The sequence below is a fragment of the Arvicanthis niloticus genome, chromosome 6, assembly GCF_011762505.2.
Source record: "Arvicanthis niloticus isolate mArvNil1 chromosome 6, mArvNil1.pat.X, whole genome shotgun sequence".
NCBI lineage: Eukaryota > Metazoa > Chordata > Mammalia > Rodentia > Muridae > Arvicanthis > Arvicanthis niloticus.
The window spans coordinates 470283-483994 of NC_047663.1; the positions used below are offsets into that span (position 1 = coordinate 470283).

The following is a 13712-nucleotide window of genomic DNA, read 5'->3' on the forward strand; positions in this document are numbered from 1 at the left end:
CAGCCTGAGCTATATGGAGAGAGCTGCAGGACAGCCTGGGCTACGTGGGAGTGATGTGGGATAGATTGTTCTACATAGAGGAAAAAGAAGTGAGACAGCATGGCTACAGAGAGGAAAATGTGGAACTGCCTGGATTACGTTAAGAAAAAGCAGGATAGTATGGGCAAAGTGGAGATGTGGGGTAGCCCAGGGTACTCAGGGGGAAAATATGCACAGCCTGAACTATGTGGAGAGAAACTCAAGATAGCCTGTGCTAAGAGGAGGGAGAAGCTGGACAGCCTTGCCTCATGGTGGAAGAAGTGGTCAAGCCTGCGCTACAAGGAAGGATACCTGGGACAGCCTGTGCTAAGTGGAGAGAAATGTAGGACAGCCTGTGATATGTGGAGTGAGACTGAGACAACCTGGGCTACCTGAGGGAGAAGAGGGACAGTGTGGGATAAGAAGAGAAAGACATAGGTCAGCCTGAGCTTCCAGTTCTTCTCTATGTAGCCCAGGCTGCTTGACTTTTCTCTTCTGATAGCCCAGGCTGGACCCCCTCTGCAACCACTTTTTAGACCAGGATATCCCGGGTAGCCCTCCATGTAGCCCAGGTTCTCCCATGTCTCCCATTGCTTAGCCCAGTCTTTCCCAAGGCGTTTCTCTCAGTGGAACCCATGCTGTACCACCACTCCCTCCCTCCACGTAGTCCAGGCTAGACCACAAAGAGCCTCCATGTAGCCCTGGGATAGCTTTGGCAATGTGGACAGTGATTTATTCGGAATAGCTTAGGCTATGTGGAGCACAATGTGGCACAGCCTGAACTACATGGAGAGAGACACAGGATAGCCTGGGATACTCAAAGAGAAAGAGATGTGGGTCATCCTGGTCTACTTGGAGGGAGAGTTGGGATAGCCTTGGCTTCAAAATCTATGAATGTGGTACAGCCTGAGCTATGTGCAGGAAGAAGTGAGACAGCCAGGGCTATACAGAGAAAACATTGTGGTGGTTTTGGCAATGTGAGATGAAACCCTGTATGAATAAAATGAAAAATAAATAAAATTAAGTAAAGAAAAGAAATAAAGAAAGAAAATAGAAAAAAGAAAACAATAGAAAAGAGAAAAGAAAGAAAAACAGGCTGACTTAGGAGGTAGTAGTGTTGGTTGAATTGAGATGTCATTTCTCTGTACAGGCAGGCAGGCAGGCAAACTTGTTTGATTGGTTGGTTTGTTAGTCAATTTTGTTTTGTTTTGTTTTGTTTTTCAGGAAGTGTGGCCTACCTAGTGTCTACACAAGCCTAGGTACAAGAAATAAATAAGTAAGGATCTCTGAAACACAAATCTGGAGTGGTCCCTAGTTTGACCATGGAGACACACACACACACACACACACACACACACACACACACACACACACAAGCTCGGGTGGTATGGTGGTGGGGGTCAGCACCGATGTTGGGGAAAATTCTTTCTTCTTGTTGATTCTTCTTGAGGCAACAGAAGGGGAAGAGGGGGAGGAGGCAGGGGGAAGACTTGTCTTACGAGATTATTCAGGGTTGCTGTATAATAAAAGTTTACTTATCTAAGTTACTGTGTTACTGTAGCTGACCTGCCTTCTGTGGTTCTCTGAGGCCAGAAACCAGTTTCTGGCACTTAGCACCTCTTCCTAAAAACAGCAAAGGACTAAGTAAATAGACTTTGTACTATCTCAGCAGGAACTGCTGGGCTCTAATTTATGCCTGCTTGTCTGAGGTCGCAGGAAGAAAAGACACTTAGAGAAGTTATTATAGAGCTTATTACTGGGTGTGAAAAGTTTCCTATGAAAGCTATCTAAGGGGAAAGCAGAAAGGTCCTAAGTGGGGAAAGGAAAAAATTCTAATAGTGGAAAAATTCTTCTAAGGGAAAAAAATTCTCCTAGGTGGGTAGGTGGGGGGAGGGGGGGAGGAAGGAGTGACGAGTTTTTCTTTGTCTTTGTTTCAGTACTTATACATGATCACATGTTACAAAGTTCATCACAAGTTCACACCAAAAACCAAATCAGAAATTGAAATAGAAGTTTACAACAGAGAATGTTTACATGCATATCCATTAGGAGTAATTATCTGTCTAAACATCCATCTCCTGTCTCAGCTCCACAGGTTCACTGAAGGTTTAAAACTATAACTACGAAATTAGTGAAGTTTTGTATAGATAAACCCAGGCAGTATTTTATCTTCTGTCCTAGCACCTATAATAAATTGTTAGTTCCCTTATTTTGAACTTTAATTAACTGTTTTACAACCTCTGGGAATGTGCTCTGAGTAGGAGAAAGTCTGGTTACTGTCTGAGAACACTTGGGACACTTAGGAGACTGGCAGAGATTCTCATTGCAGTTTTGACTATCAGAAAGGGACTAGTAGCAGTCCCACTATAAAAGAGCTTAATAATCACTGATAAGTTTTAGGAATTCTTATAAGATCATCATTGAGACTAAAGAAGTCATCTATTTGACTATATAGCATCAATATATAGCATCAAGACAGTGCATCTTCATGGATCTGCAGAGATCTGCTCCAAAGGGGTGTGCTATTGCTTAGTGATTGTTACATATGTTTAATAATAATAATAATAATAATAATAATAATAATAGGAAAACATATTAGTAGCAGGAATTTTTCCTAAAATGAATCCCTTACAGTCTTGATGAATAAGGGCACACCTGTCACAGATTATATATTAATCCAAGGCAGGCCATTTCAGGATGATCATCTGTTAGTTATTAGCTTGTCCCATTATGACTCCTGACAGTGTGGGGAATGGGGACATCAAACAATTTCCACAGAAATTGACTTGGAGAGTCTTGGACCAGAATAATAGAAGTGGCTGTTAAATCGACAATCCTAACATACTTTGTTGCTGTTGGTGGTGGTGGTTGCTTGTTTATTTGTAAGTATATCCCGGAAACATGCTTTTTTTTTATCTGCATACCTTAGAGATGATCAAGTATCTTTAAGTAAGATGGAAAAACTAGCTCACACAGGTATTGCTTTCCCCATTGTTGTTTTTGTTCCATGTACACTAGGAGGTTCCTCAGACACAACTCTGTAACAGGAAAATGGACAACAGAAGCTTAGTGAACACCCTAGTTCTGTTCCTGCCAGTCCTGTTTCTCTCTTACATAGGTTCAAGTCCCACTACCCACAGGGCAAGCCTGACAGTCATCCATAACCCTAATTTCAACAGGTCTGACCCCTTCATCTGGCTTTTGAATGCATCAGACATGCACAGGGTTCACAGACAGAAAGGCAGATAGGCAGGCAGGCAGGCAACAATCCTACCCTCACCCCACCTCCTTCCCAACACACATACAGAGTGAGAGAGAGAGACACACACAGAGAGAGAGAGAGAGAGAGAGAGAGAGAGAGAGAGAGAGAGAGAGAGAGAGAGAGAGAGAGACTAATAAAATCAGGTCAATCAGGTCATTTTATTATCCATTTTTAATTAAAATGCATAATAAAAGATAAATATAATCAGTCATCCTGGAACTCTGTATGCCAGACAGACTTACTTAGTTAGACAGTGAAAATACATTAAACAGGATATCAACATAAATATCATTCATTGTCCTGGAACTCCATGAATCTTTCTAGGTAGACCTGGTTTCAGATATCTGTGGTTCCAGACTAAGCCAGTTTATGCAGCGACTTCCCAGACAACCAGAAATACATAAAAAGAAATTTCACCACCATCTCAGTCTATGTAACTGACCTTTAACAACAATCCACAAGCACGTGATAGTAAAATAATTTCCTAGAGCAAGTTTATGGTTCTACTTTCCTGTCCTAAGGAAGACACTCAATCAGAGCTGAAATTCAATCAGTCAAAAAGTCCTTAATAAAACCCAACTGGCCTTCCTTATCCAAGTTCTACAGACAACAGGACTAAACAAATCAGTCTCTCTATATTAAAAACCAAAATATTTTGTCATTGTTTCATTTCTGGAAAGAGCTCCTCTTTGTTTAGCCTTGGTTTATCTGTAACTTGGTCTGTAGACTAGGCTAGCCTCAGATGAACAGTGATCCACCTCTCTCTGCCACCACCACTGCCTAGCAAAAGCTAGAATCATTAATTTTAAAAAGAAGATGTGAATCTTAGCCAGTCATAGTGGCGTACAGCTTTAATCCCAGCATTTGAAAGGCAGAGGCAGGCTCTTACAGGTTCGAGGCCAACCTAGTTTACAAAGTGTGTCCAAGACAGCCAGGAAGTCTGCCCTGCCTGCCTCTGCCGCCCCCACAGCTGGAGACAGACAAAGACAGACAGAGTCTTACAGCCAATATTTTCTTAAATTGAGAAAAACTTGGAGCAATTCATCAGGAGACAAAAGGACTGGTGTCCACTGAACTTTTGCTTTCTTCCAAGCATCATTTAAGGGTAAAATTGTTAATTATGTTTTAAAACACTGGATTCTAATAAGGGGACACATGGACATTGGAAACAATTTCTCCCCTCAGAGGACCAAAGGAAGTTCAAAACGATTTCAACAGCCTTCTATGCAGGTCTCAGTAGTCTGACTATGGAAAGATTGGAGAAAACTATAACAGTGGATCCTACAGAAACAAGGTGAGTCAGGGACCAGGATTGTTTACTACACTGTTGGTATTTTACTGAAGACATAAACACAGATATTAGGGAGTCTGACCTTGTACTTGCTTGCTAAATGTAACGAAGTGGCCACGGATCAAGAGCACAAGAAACTCACAATCCTAATCCATACCAAATCAATTTCCTTTGGTGAGAATAACCAAAACAGAAACCAAAACAAAAACTCTAGAACTTGTTAATCAGAGACAATCTCTTAGTTTTAGTCCAACAAGCAGCTGAATACCATGTATAGCTCTAATTTTTGCAGATGTGCTGCCTTTCTCTGATTTCTGAATGTACCATGCACAGGCGGGGTTTGATATAGGTAGATATGCCAAATGCAACAACAACAACAACAAACCCCCCAAAAGCCTGTCTTACCTTATACATTGTCCCGGAATATATCGTTGGTGAAAGTATTCCATGGCCGCTATGTGCTCCCTGCCTGGCATAGGCACAGATAGAACCAGATGCTACTGAACAGCTTCCAAATGAGTAACTCCCGACATGCTTGAAGTATCTGTTGATAGCATTGAACAAAAAAGGAGAGCAGCTCTCACTGTGATTGTTTATACCCTCCCAAGACCAGAGTTTTGCAGCCAGCACTCAGAAGGCAGAGGCAGGCTTGTGTCTGAATTCAAGGTCAGCCTGGTCTACAATGTCAGCTCAAGGGCAACTACTGAAAAATCAACAAAGCAAACAAACAAGGGAAAACAAATAAAAGGTCCCAATTCAAGGAATGAAATCTAAAGCAGGTGTTTGGCCACCACTTCTGCAATTTTGCCTTCATGCATATTTTTTTTTTTTACTTTTTTTTACATTAATTTATTTTTTTCGCCTTTATGCATTTTTAATGAGTAAATGTGGTTGTGAGCAGGATGCGCGTTTGTCAAATATCAGTAAAAATTAAAAAAAAAAAAAGAAACAGAATGAATCCCAGCTGTGTGCTTACCAGTGACACAGCTCCACTTCTTCCACTTGCCTCCCTCTGGCCTTTTAGAGAAATCTACAGAAATGGTTTGGATGTACAGCCATAGTTATTTCTGGAGTCAGACAGGGTTACAGGGATGTTCCCTGGGGTAGTTAGTTTGCTTGGTTGGTTGTTTGGTTTCATTCCTTAGAAATAGATGTTTGTTGTGGCCTGAGCTGCCCCACACTTCGGGGCCAGAAATGTTGAGAACTGCACTACCCCACGTTTGGGAGCCAAAATGTCTCCGACCTTTCTGTCAGTGTTGGAACCCACACTGCCAAAAGCCTTGGGGGCTAAATTGTTAGAGCCTGCACTGCCCCAAGCTGCTCCAGTCCACAGGTTGGGGTTCAGCAAGAGTGAGAGTGAGGATGGACTTGAGGAATGGAGACCAGACAGAGTGTGATTCAATCCCATTTATTCTTCAGTCTCTCTTCTTCTCTCCAAGTCCCAAGTCTTGAGTTCCTAGTCCCTAGTTCCTAGTTCCTAGTGCCTCCAAGTTCCAAGTTCCTTCTCCAAGTGCCTAACACCCAATAATGATCTTTTCTTCTGAGTTCCCTAGTCCAAGTGTCTTCTTCCTCAATGCCTAATTCCTACTCCAAGTTGTACTCTCTAACCTAATTCCTACTTCCTGAAGAATGAAAAATTATAAAAATCATTTTTATAGGATATATACATATATAGACGCCTTTTAAGTTCTTTTAGGGACATGGAACTTTTTCTCTGAAACAAGCCAGGCCAGTCAAGCCAGGCCAGTTCCAGGAACTGGCTGTAAGGAGTGAAAGTCATTCAGGTGGTAAAAACACAATGACAGAGCTGTGGCTTTACAGCTGGAGCTAGTGAGAATAAATAGTTGATAAATGACAAGGTAGGGCAGTGACTTGGTGAAACCACATTTTTGAGAAAATGATTGTACTGGGTAATTTCCATGGCCATTAACCTTTTAGGGTGGGTTTCTTTGGAATGTATCACTATTCTCATGCTATGTATCCTTGGCAACCTCTCACCCCCTCCCCACTCCCCTGGTTTGTGGTTTTGCTCTTTAAAAGACCCTGTACCCATCACTCAGGGCAAAACCTTGCTTGCTCTTGCGAGAGAGCGTGTGGTTTGACCGCCGGCTTATTTCCCTAATAAACCTCTGCTGTTTGCATCCAAGTACGGTGTCTTGCGAGAGTTCTTGGGTGGCCGCGATTTCCCGAGGCTTGAGTAAGGGTCTCCCTAATTTGGGGGTCTTCATTCCAACTTGTACTTCCGAGTGCCTAATAATCTGCCTTTTATATGTCTCACTTCTAAGCCACGCCTCTAAGTTACGCCTTTAAGTCATGCCCTTGGGCCTTGTCTCTAAATCTGATCTCTAAGTCACACGCTTAAATCACACCCCTTTAATCTCACACACCCAAAGAAAGATCCTGGGTATCTAAAGCAAGATGTTATCAGAGTGTGCTCAGCTGTTGTAGGCTGATGTAATCAAGTCTGTTTTCAGGGTATATGGCTCAAGATGGCTGCAAGGATGATAGCTGCTTTCTGTCGGCTTCCCACAGATGATGTAACCATGGAAGAATTTTTGTAATGTCAGAGAGACTACAGAAAGATCAAAGTATAGAGGAAGAGGCTGGAGAGATATCAAAGCAGTTCAAATCACTTGATGCTCTTCCAGAGGATCTGGATTTGACTCCCAGTACACCCGCCGTGATAGACAAAGCTGTCTTCTGGACTCTGTCCACACCGAACAACCTCAAGACCCACCCACCCAAACAACAGGCAAAACACTCAGAGACCTAGAAAACTGGAGCAACAAAAAACGTCAGAATCACACAGCCAATCCAAATTACCTGTAACCAGATACTACAGATAGGTCCTCATTTACATAGAAAGAATTGACTCATGGGAAATGATAAGCAAAGTTGCTCACCACAACTATAAAATGACTCTTCACAGCTGGGCATACTGACGGGAACCTGCCTCCCATGCTTATGGTAGAAAGCACAGGTATTTTTCTGTAGTCTTTCCACAGCAAGTCCATGACATAACTGTCTGGCAGATTATACTGAGATCTGTTCTTGCTTTTTCTTTTTGAAAGATTTTTAAGGAGGAACATGGCACACATGAGACGTTCCTACAGTCATGACAGAGACCACTCTGATCTTGAGCATTCTAGAAGACAATACTCTTATGGTGACACCTTGGAATCACAAAATGGGGACCAAGAGAAACACAGAGAAAGAGACCGAGACAGAGACGCAGATCGTCGGAAACGGTCCCGGAAATCTCTGTCTCCTGAAAGAAGGAACCCAGACCGAGGAGTAACCCCGAGTTCTACTCAGGAAGAACCTGCCTCGAAGAAGAAGAGAGATGAGCTGGATCTGCTCCTCACCCGCACTGGGGGAGCATATATTCCTCCCACAAAGCTCAGGAGGATGCAGGAGCAGATTACAGATAAAAACAGCTTAGCGTACCAGAGGATGAGCTGGGAGGCTCTGAAGAAGTCAATCAATGGTCTCATCAACAAGGTCAACATCTCCAACATCAGTATTATTATCCAAGAGCTCCTTCAAGAGAACATCGTCAGGGGGAGAGGACTGCTGTCCAGATCTGTTCTGCAAGCACAGAGTGCTTCTCCAATCTTCACTCAGGTTTATGCGGCTTTGGTGGCAATCATCAACTCAAAATTCCCACAGATTGGCGAGTTAGTCCTCAAGAGACTAATTCTGAATTTTCGGAAAGGATATCGAAGGAATGATAAGCAACTTTGCCTGACTGCTTCCAAACTTGTGGCCCATCTTATAAACCAAAATGTGGCACATGAGGTTCTGTGCCTGGAGATGCTCACTTTGCTCCTAGAGAGACCAACGGATGACAGTGTTGAAGTAGCTATCAGCTTCCTCAAGGAGTGTGGTCTCAAATTAACCCAAGTGTCTCCAAGGGGAATCAATGCCGTCTTTGACCGCCTCAGAAACATTCTACACGAGTCTGAGATTGACAAAAGAGTCCAGTACATGATTGAAGTGATGTTTGCTGTGCGGAAGGATGGATTCAAGGACCACCCCGTCATTCTGGAAGGACTTGATTTAGTGGAAGAGGACGATCAGTTTACACATATGCTCCCCCTGGAGGATGACTACAATCCAGAAGATGTCCTTAACGTTTTCAAGATGGATCCTCACTTTATGGAGAATGAAGAGAAGTACAAGGCTATTAAAAAAGAAATCCTGGATGAAGGAGACAGTGATTCAAGCACAGACCAAGAAACCGGAAGTAGTGAGGAGGAGGAAGGAGAGGAAGAAGGAGAAGAAGGAGGACAAAAAGTAACTGTTCATGACCAAACAGAAATCAACCTAGTCTCATTCCGCCGCACAATCTATCTTGCCATTCAGTCAAGTTTAGACTTTGAAGAATGTGCACACAAGTTGCTGAAGATGGAGTCTGCTGAGAGCCAAAGGAAGGAACTCTGCAACATGATACTTGACTGCTGTGCCCAACAAAGGACCTATGCAAAATTCTTTGGCTTGTTGGCTGGGCGGTTTTGTATGCTGAAAAAAGAATACATGGAATCATTTGAAAGTATATTCAAGGAACAGTACGACACCATCCATCGCTTAGAGACAAACAAATTGAGAAATGTTGCTAAGATGTTTGCTCACCTTTTGTACACAGATTCGCTTCCATGGAGTGTTCTCGGATGTATAAAGCTGAGTGAAGAGACCACGACATCGTCTAGTAGGATTTTTGTCAAGATCTTCTTCCAGGAACTGTGTGACTACATGGGTCTTCCTAAACTGAATGCAAGGTTAAAGGATGAAACTCTTCAGCCGTTCTTTGAAGGACTGTTACCCCGAGACAACCGACGCAACACCCGGTTCGCTATTAACTTCTTCACATCCATAGGCCTCGGGGGTTTGACGCATGAACTTCGAGAACATCTGAAAAATACGCCCAAGGTCATTCATTTGTAGGCCGGAAACCAGAGCTGAGCAAAAGAAGCCAGCCCTGACATTCCTGTCTTAGCCTGTTGGTTTAAGGGCATTAGAGGCACAACATGAGCAGGGGGAAGTCTGAGCCTCCAGTTCAGTGGAATGTTTGTTGTGACTCCGGGTAGGAGCATTCCCTGCTCTGGAATAGAAACTTGCAGGCCAGCAGAACCTAAGGTTGTGTGTGGGCACAGGAAGCAAAACTTTCCCTAGAGGGTCATCAGGAGTTAGAGTGAGTGGAACTATTTTCACGTATGAAAATGTCACTGATAAGTTGGGCATAGTGGCTCCAAGACTGTATCTCAACAGAGACAGAAGGACTGATGCAAGTTAGAGGCCAGAATGGAGGACAAAGTAAGACTGTCTGAATGAACACACCTACCCCACCAAATAAGCAAATAAAAAAAAATAACCATTACTAAACTTTCCTGTGTAGAAATCATTTCTCTAATTATATTTTATTCTTGTGTACATGGGCACTCCTGTGCCATACATGCATGTATTTGAGTGTGTGTGTGTGTGTGTGTGTGTGTGTGTGTGTGTGTGTGTGTGTGTGCTGGGTGCACTTGCTTGGGGACATGCATGGGATTGAACCACTGTGAGTTCATCTGTACTGAGGGCAACCCTCAGGAGCATCTAAAGTGAGACAAACCAAGTGGGAAGGGGGGAGCACAGTTCTACTGATTCCTTTAAAATGCATTATCTAGCTTCTAGCTTCTAGGTGACTAACTCGAGTCTTAAAATTCCTGCCCTGGTAGTATCTGTTCCTAGGTACCGAAATGAGCATGGCGCAGTGCATAACACACCCATGTTTTGTTAGGCCCAGCAAGCTGGCCCTTGGACAGAGTCAGAACTTCTGAAGCTTTCTTTAGAGGCCTGAGTTCCCATATCCTCTAGGCCGTTCAGTAGTCTTGGGAGGACCTGCTGAGCTTGTGTAGGGAACATCACCCATGCCTGTGGGCAGGTGCCTTTGCCTCCCTCCCAAGCACAGCACACCTCCTCCCAGTCTTCCAGCCCACAACATGTGCTCCCTGCAAACCACCCTGCCCCCACCCCAACCTTCCCCTCAACTCCCAGCTAGGGAACTTCCATTGACTTGCTGCCACCACAGGGGATTCAGACACCCCACAGATAACCTGGCAGCATCCACCACATTGGCTGTGCAGAAAGCAGGGAGGGTGTGGTTTTGCCTACTCATGGCAGGTCCTCCACTGAATGCAATTCCTGTGTGTCCAGGCCAGCTGGACAATCAAGTGGGGCCCCTAGCCCCTGTGGAGAGGACTGAGATGCATGAGAAGATAAGGAGGCACAGCAAGTCAAGAAGTCTGATCAAGCAAGCAAAATTTTTATTGTTCACATGGGTTATATACAGGAAAACAGGATATGGAAACAGGAAAGGAAAGAGGGCTTTGCAGGTAGAGGAAGCTGCAGCTGTGGGGTCTAACTAAGTTATTCTCACAAAGCCTTGCCGTTACCAGGGGTTCTAAAAAACATCTATCTAGCAGGATGTTGTCTCAATCTAGCGATCAGGAGGAAGGGTTACTAAGGTGGGTTGCTATGAGGCCTTGTTTGAAGTTCTGAGAACTGACAAGTGAATCATGGAAGGTAAGCAGAAGAATAGTAGATAGGAGAACCAAGGGTGAGTGTTTGACAAGAGTAAGGCCTTGCCATGGCTTTCCACACCTGCGGATGCCAGAAGAGGGAATAAAATTCTCTGATATAGGTGTTTGATAGGTGCCATGTTGTTCCTCTGAGACATCAGCAAATGTTCTTAACTTACGAGTCATCACTTGAGCTGCTGGACTCGGCTGTTGTCTTTCCAGCACATGTGCTGTATTAATTGGATTGGGTAATCTCCACCTGAATCATGAAGTCTATGGAGATGTATAGAGACATGTGCAGGAGATGGCCATGCTAAGCAGCTGAATGTCTACGCAGGGATCTGGTGTCCCCATTGCTCTCTATGGGTTCAGGATGATGACCCAGCATCACTTATTTTCAATGTTGGAACAGACCTTTCTGAACTCTCATCTAGGATGACAATGTAGATCAGGCACATCTGATCAAGTACCAAACTGACATTATCTTCCTGGAGTACGTGGTGTGGTAATGAGTTCTTTTTGACAACAAGAGAAGTATCTTAATCTAAGCTGTGCTGGGAGAAAAATTCAGAGCAGCCCCAGGGCATGGAAAGCAACACCAGCAAAATGTTTCTCCAAGTATGGAACATATGAGGGACACTTGGAGCTGCCCCTTATGCTGGCAACCCAGGACTTTTAAAAGGCCAACATCCAGTAAGGTATGGTAGAATCTTTGGTTACACTCTGTCATAGGCACCCTGGTCATTATGAACTGACCCCGACACAGAAAGAACCATCTATGTACACACTGGCATTTTCTATCTGAATCACAGTAAGTAGCCTGATCCTAGTTATGCTTTACTCACCTGGGGCTGGAGGTGGGGGGATTGCGGAGGGTGGTTCTCAGAGTCCTGTGTAGTTGCTTTGGTAAATGCTACCAGATGGACAGACAAACCTAGCTACCTCTACTAGCACATTTTCAGGTAGACAACAGTTTAATATCAGCATTTCCAAGACTAAACTGTCTGTCCTTAGTGCCTAGTGTTGTCTGATTTGTATCTTCTCTTTGTCAGACAGCTAAACATTCCCAGTCTTGAAAACATTCTTTCAGCCATGCTCAAGAACCAGTTTTGGAATGGCCAAGTCCACAACTGAGAGTCTTCATGAAGCCTGCCCTGTAATTGTTTTGTTGAATGGGGATATAGGCATGAAATATAACTCAGAGGTAGAGTACTTCTCTAACATGCACAATGCCCTAGATACAATCTTAGCCCTAGGGGATTTCAGGGGAGAAAAATTAAGAACTCAGTTACATCTGAGTTGTAGCCTACAACCAAAGAAGTGTCTCTATAGAGGCATTTATGTCCAGCCTCCCCACATCTCCGTCCTTGAATTCCGTTATTTTCTTGTTTATTTTTTATTAAGGCAAATCTTCATCCTTGGATGGAAAAAATATGTTCAATATTAGAAAACCACAGGTATAATCTATATTTAGAAATGTGTATATTGGGAGAGAGAGAGAGAGAGAGAGAGAGAGAGAGAGAGAGAGAGAGAGATTGATTTAGGTATGGATATGTTTTCCAAAGGTCATAAATACAGACAATGAACTTAAAAATTTATGAAATACCTTGGTTGAAATATTCAGAGAACAGGATGTGTCAGCAGGAAATGATTCTTTCAGCCAAGTCTAGAAACCTGAGTTACTTCTTTGGAGCCCACAAGGTAGAGAGAACCAAACTCCCACAAATGCCCACTAGTCTTCAGTGTGTGTGTGTGTGTGTGTGCAGAATCCCATGTGCATCCATGAGCCCACCATAAATTTTAGAAGAATGACCCAAATGATCATGGTGAAAACAACTGTTAAGGAATCCTGCAGATATGTTTTCCAATGTCTCATGACCCCTTGATGGTAACACTGTAATGGTTGGAATGTAGAGGTACTGTTTTCTGCTTACTGTGAGTTAGACCAAGACATCTCAGTAAGTAGGGGCAAGGTGGCAAGACAGACCCATGGGTGAGAGAATGGGGTTATTAACTGCTCCTACCAGCGTCCTGAGGGCATGATTAATAATCAGAGAAGTCTAGCACAGGCCAGACCACCAGGTCATCAAGTGATGGTCTGGGAGATAAGCTCTGGGCCAGTGTCCTTTAGCTACACCCAGCAAGTTTACCCTGACCCAGTCTAGAATTCTCAGCAGTGAGAAAGAAACTGTCTCAAAAGGAGAGAGGAAAATCTCAGCCAAGGGAAAATGTCCTAAAATGAGGGTAAGTGGAAAGACTGAATGTCCCCATCCTCAAGGGCAGCTCAGGGATAGCTCCAAGCTCAAGAATTCTTCCTTGGGACCATGAAGATATTTACTCTGACCAATGAAGGGAGGGGGCTTACCAGTTCTCTGAAGTTTGGACTAGTGAAGGTTGGATCTCCATGTGATATGTGTGTGGGGGGGTGCAACCTTCAGAGTTTCTAAATCTGAGTCTCAACATCATATGATATGTTTATAAGAAGATAAAGGGGGGATGTGTTCTATGTAGGTGTAGTCAGGTATGAGGGAAGGGGGTGCCTTGGCAGCCCGTGCTGAGTCATCCCTTCCACCTGAGGGAC

The 13712-nt window shown here is 43.7% G+C and overlaps 1 pseudogene; it reads left to right on the forward strand.

Annotated features, from left to right (window-relative positions):
• Window positions 1-7686: 7686 nt before the first annotated feature.
• LOC117711849 (pre-mRNA-splicing factor CWC22 homolog pseudogene) lies at window positions 7687-9567 on the forward strand (annotated as a pseudogene).
• The last annotated feature ends 4145 nt before the right edge of the window (window positions 9568-13712 follow it).